A 6188-nucleotide genomic window follows, 5' to 3' on the forward strand; every position below is an offset into this window, starting at 1 on the left:
CAGATTAATGATAAGATAATGTACATGATCCTAAAAGTGTTTATGAATTGTGGTTCACTTCTATTATGATTTATTCACTTGCGTCTGATTTTCTTGATCCCCCATACCACATATGATTATTTACAGCTTTACATACTCAGTACATATTTCGTACTGACGTCCCTTACGGGGGACCTGTATTTCATGCTGCAGGCACAGGTGCTTCAGCTCATTCACAACATAGATAGGAGCCTGGTCATACAGCTATTGTTGGTGAGCTCCAGTTTGCTTCGGAGCTTTCCAAGTCGGTCCCTTAGGTTTTGTTATTGTACAGGAGTCATGTGTGGGCGGGGGTTTGTCCCGACCCTAGTTATGTCATGTATATCCTAGAATCTTTGTAGACATAAGGAAGGGTAAACTCATGAAAGTTTATATAGTGATGTTATATTTGTATATGTGGTGGCTCCGACGGCCAAGTATTATATATATTTATATTTGTGCGTGTTATGCTGATACAGGTAATTAGACCCTTCTATATGCAACGAAGTGCTGTTCAAATTTTTGGTGACATGTAAGTGAAAGTACAGGTATTTGAACGGGTTCTCCCGGGCCTTCTCGGCTTCGGGTGCTAGTCCGGCCCGATGGGATTTTGGGGCATGACAAAAGTGGTATCAGAGAGGTTCATCCTAGTGAGTCTATAAAGTCGTGTCTACATAGTGTCTTATTTATCGGTGTGTTGTGCACCACATCTATAAACACGAGGCTATGGACATTTAGGAAATTGTTTCTTTTCTTTATGTCTTAGATCGTACGATAGAGCCTATATAGTATATGAAGTCATAGTTGACCACTGAATCCGTTTGTTTCTCTTATTATAGTAATGATGCCGGTTACCCAAAGTAAGAATACCGGTAAGCAAGTAGATGTGGCTGCCGGAGAGGGGACTAGTAAGTCACCCACTATACCAGCTAATCAAAGTGAGGCTCCAGCTGAGCATACATCAGAAACTTCCTTCAGTCCGGAAGAAATAAGGAAGAGGAGAACTATATCCGCAGAGCCACTTATTAATGTTGTTGATCAAAATCTTAGAAATGCAGTGCAACTTTTGACTCGTATAATTGTTGGGCAAGCTCAAGGGCAAGCCATTCCTACTACGGGTTCTAGTGGTACAGATAGGGCGGCTAGCCCTCGAACACAGGATTTTCTTAAGATGAATCCTCCCACTTTTACTGGATCAGATTTTAACGAGGACCCACAGGACTTTGTCGATCAAATTCAAAGGGCCTTGGATGTTATGCATGTAACGGGTAGAGAGACAGTGGAGTTAGCGGCGTATAGATTTAAAGGGGAGGCTATATATTGGTATGAGGACTGGAAATGATCTAGGGGTATTGATGCACCCCCAACTACTTGGAAAGAGTTCAAAGAGGCATTTCTTGATCATTATCTTCCATTCGAGATTCGTTAGGCTCGTGCAGATCAGTTTTTAAATCTTCATCAGGGGAATATGAGCGTGAGGGAGTACAGTCTCTGATTTAATTCCTTATCTAGATATGCTCCTAATGTTGTCGCTACTATGGATGACAGAGTTCATCAATATGTGGATAGGCTAGATCCATATCTGGTTAAAGATTGTACTATTGCTGCTTTGAACAAAGATATGGACATAGCGAGAATCCAACCTTTTGAACAGAAAATGGAAGATCAGAGGCAGAGGAGAAGAACACAGGAATCAAAAAGAGGATATTCCAAGAGGGCCAGATCTACAGGGCAGTTCATGGCATCCGAAGGAGGGTTCAGACCACAGTTTTCTGCTAGACCACCTAGGCCATTATCCTCTTATTCTGCAGCTAGTGCCCCACCATAGTTCCAAGGGTTCATAGGAAATCAATTTGGGCACAGAAGTGAGAGTCAGAGTTCGCGGACAGTGGGGTACCAAGGGCAAGGGAATATGAGCCAATCAAGACCTCCTCGAGAGCCATGCAATAAATGTGGAAGGTATCATTTGGGCGCATGTCGGCTGGGGACCAATGTTTGCTTTTGGTGCGGTATGTCGGGGCATATGATGAGAGAATGCCCACGAAGGGGCATAGAGGGTATGGTACGACCTACGGGGTCATTTGTTGCATCATCATCATCAATGCCTTATTCAGGAAGGGGTGCACAACCAATGGGTCGTGTTAGAGGTGATAGAAGAGCCACGAGTTCTAGCGGTGCTCAAAATCGTACGTATGCTCTAGCGGATCGACAGAATTTAGAGGCTTCCCCAGATGTGGTTACGGGTACGTTGTCTATCTTTTCATTCGAATTATATGCCTTAATTGATCCCGGTTCTACATTATCTTATGTTACTCCATTGGTTGCTGGAAAGTTTGAAAGAACACCCGAACTGTTAGTTAAGCCATTTGAAGTGTCCACATCGGTTGGGGAATCTATTATAGCTAGAAGGGTTTATCGAAACTGCATAGTAACTGTTTGTGGTCGTGATACGATGGCTGATCTTGTGGATTTAGAAATGGTAGATTTTGATGTTATAATGGGTATGGACTGGTTGGCGTCTTGTTATGCCATAATTGATTGCTGCACGAAAAAGGTATATTTCCATTTTCCAAATGAATCAGTCCTTGAATGGAAAGGTGAAATTGGCGCGCCAAGAGGTAGATTTATTTCTTATTTTAAGGCGAGAAGAATGATTTCCAAGGGATACATATATCATTTAGTTAGAGTAAGGGATACAGAAGTGGAGCCACCAACTCTTCACGCTGTTCCGGTAGTAAATGAATTTTCTAATGTATTTTCTAAAGATCTTCCAGGTTTGCCTCCTAAACGAGAAGTAGAGTTTGGTATTGATGTAATACCAGGCACCCAACCAATCTCCATTGCTCCGTATAGAATGGCCCCAGCAGAATTACGAGAATTGAAAGAGCAATTGAAAGATTTGCTAGAGAAGGGATTCATAAGGCCTAGTATGTCCCCCTGGGGAGCACCAGTGTTATTTGTGCGTAAAAAGGATGGCTCGCTGAGGATGTGTATTGATTATCGACAATTGAATAAGGTGACTATTAAGAATAAATATCCTCTCCCAAGAATTGATGATTTATTTGATCAGTTACAGGGCGCCAAGTGCTTTTCTAAGATTGATTTGAGGTTAGGTTACCACCAAGTGAGGGTCAAAGAGAAGGATATACCCAAGACAGGTTTCCGAACACGGTATGGTCATTATGAGTTTCTAGTTATGTCATTTGGGCTAACAAATGCACCCGCAGCTTTTATGGATTTGATGAATAGGGTGTTTAAGCCATTCCTGGATGTATTTATGATAGTTTTTATAGATGATATTCTTGTTTATTCTAGATCAGAAGAGGACCATGCCAATCACTTACGACAGACATTGCAGACTCTTCGTGATTGTAAGCTTTATGCAAAGTTCTCTAAATGTGAGTTTTAGTTAAAGTCGGTGGCATTTTTGGGTCATATTGTATCTAGTGAAGGGATAAAGGTTGATGCTCAAAAGATAAAAGCTGTGAAAAACTGGCCAAGGCCCACAACGCCTACGGAGATTCGTAGTTTTCTCGGGTTGGCCGGTTATTATAGAAGGTTTGTTAAAGACTTTTCTTCCATTTCAGCATCCTTAACCAAGCTAACCCATAAAGCATCCAAATTCCAATGGAATGATGCCTGTGAGAAGTGTTTTCAAGATTTAAAGAACAAGTTGATTTCTACACCCGTGTTGGTACTTCCAGAAGGCACCGAAGGGTATACAGTGTATTGTGATGCTTCCAGAATTGGTTTAGGATGTGTATTGATGCAGCATGGTAAGGTAATAGCATATGTCTCTAGACAGTTGCGGCCACATGAGAAAAATTATCCTACACACGATCTTGAGCTGGCAGCAGTTATTTTTGCTTTAAAGATATGGCGCCATTACTTATATGGGGTTCATGCTGATATATATACTGACCATAAGAGCTTGCAATATATTTTTAATCAGAAGGATCTAAATTTAAGGCAGCGGAGATGGCTTGAACTATTAAAGGACTACGATGTTGATATCTTGTACCATCCAGGGAAAGCAAATGTGGTAGCTGATGCGTTAAGTCGTAAGGCTATGATGCCGCCTATAGAAAGGCAAGGGATGGTTAAAGATCTTCACCAGTTAGCTAGTTTGGGAGTTCGCCTTCTTGAAACTCCGAATAAATAGCTTATCGTACATAATGCTGCGGAATCTTCATTAGTAGCTGAAGTGAAAGAGAAGCAATATGCAGATCCTATTTTATTACAGCTTAAGGAGAACGTTCAGAGTGGTGCGACCAAGGCATTTGAGCTTACGTGAGAAGGAGTACTTCAGTGCCAAAACCAATTGTGTGTGCCGGATGTAGACGGGCTAAGAAAGAAGATTATGATAGAGGCATATTTTTCAAGGTATTCCATTCATCCAGGATCAACCAAAATGTATCAAGATTTGAAAGATGTGTATTGGTGGAATGACATGAAGAAGAGCATTGCAGAATTTGTAGCTGAATGTCCAAATTGTCAAAGAGTTAAAGTTGAGCACCAAAAACTCAGAGGTTATATGCAATGCATTGATCTTCCAAGCTGGAAGTGGGACATGATCAACATGGATTTCGTTATTGGTTTACCTCGTACATCCCGGAAGTTTGATTCTATATGGGTGATTGTTGATAGGCTTACCAAATCCGCACATTTTCTACCAGTTAGGACCACTTACACAGTTGAAGAGTATGCGAAGCTGTACATTAAAGAGATAGTCCGATTACATGGAGTGCCAATCTCTATTATATCAGATCGGGGAACCCAATTTACCGCAAACTTTTGGAAGTCTTTTCAGAGGTGTTTGGGAACACAAATGAAGTTGAGTACAGATTTTCACCCTCAAACAGATGGACAAGCAGAACGTACCATCCAAATACTTGAAGATATGCTACGAGCTTGTGTAATAGATTTTAAGGGCAACTGGGATGATCATTTACCTCTTATTGAGTTTGCCTACAATAATAGCTATCATTCAAGTATCAAAATGGCACCATATGAAGCTTTATATGGAAGGAAGTGCAGATCACCAATAGGATGGTTCGAAGTGGGTGAAACTCTTTTGTTCGGACCGGATCTTGTTTATCAAGCCATAGAGAAGGTTAAAGTAATTCAGCAACGACTGAAAATAGCCCAAAGTCGACACAAGTCATATGCGGATAGTAGAAGGAGAGGGCTAGAGTTTTCTATAGGTGATTGGGTATTTTTGAAGGTATCACCAATAAAAGGGGTAATGAGATTTGGCAAGAAAGGGAAGTTGAGTCCATGTTATATAGGCCCGTATAAGATCACTCGAAGGTTTGGACAAGTTGTATATGAATTAGAGCTACCCCAAGAGCTCTCATTAGTACATCCGGTATTTCATGTGTCAATGCTTCGAAAGTGCATTGGAGATCCATCACATATCACTTCTACTAAGGATGTGCAAATTACGAAAGATCTTACCTATGAGGAAGTGCCTATTGCTATTCTAGATCGCCAAGTTAAGAAGATGAGAAATAAGGAGATAGCATCGATGAAAGTACGTTGGAGAAATCGTCAAAGGGAAGAGATTACATGGGAAGCTGAGGAAGCAATGAAATCTAAGTACCCTCATTTGTTCAAAGATGAAGATGAAGATGAAGTTCAAGAAACGGAGTTAGAACATTAACAAGTAAGTTTTTTTATATATGCATAGTATTTATGTGATGATGTGAATGTTAATAATGGACTTGAACTTGTTTCGGTTGAATAACTATGCTAATATTCGAGGACGAATATCCTAAAGGGAGGAAGGATGTAACACCCCATATTTAAGTACATATGTTGGCGTATTCAAATACGTGTATTGGTCTTATTTATATGGAATTAATTTTATTTTATTTTGTTTATACCGGAATTTGCCCGTCGATGGTTCCATACGAAGGTTATTGAATAAGTTTTCCAACGATATAAAGATTTCCAAAAACGGATAGGTTTTGGATATAATCAAGCACGTTCGAAACTATAAAACGGTGGCCGGGATATTGGGAATAGTAAATGTGCAGGAAAATTTCCTGCACACAAACTACTGAGGTCAGCCATTTTTTTGGGTCAACTTTGAACAATCATAACTCTCTTAATATAATGAACTGGGAGAGCTTCCACCTATGAAAAGAAATATCTTTGAGTCTTCTTTC

At 40.4% G+C, this 6188-nt stretch overlaps 1 pseudogene; it reads right to left on the reverse strand.

Annotated features, from left to right (window-relative positions):
- The window catches only part of LOC107863544, a 54304-nt pseudogene that overhangs the window by 46898 nt on the left and 1218 nt on the right, over positions 1-6188 (reverse strand).

This window comes from Capsicum annuum, chromosome 1 (genome assembly GCF_002878395.1).
Source record: "Capsicum annuum cultivar UCD-10X-F1 chromosome 1, UCD10Xv1.1, whole genome shotgun sequence".
Lineage (NCBI taxonomy): Eukaryota > Viridiplantae > Streptophyta > Magnoliopsida > Solanales > Solanaceae > Capsicum > Capsicum annuum.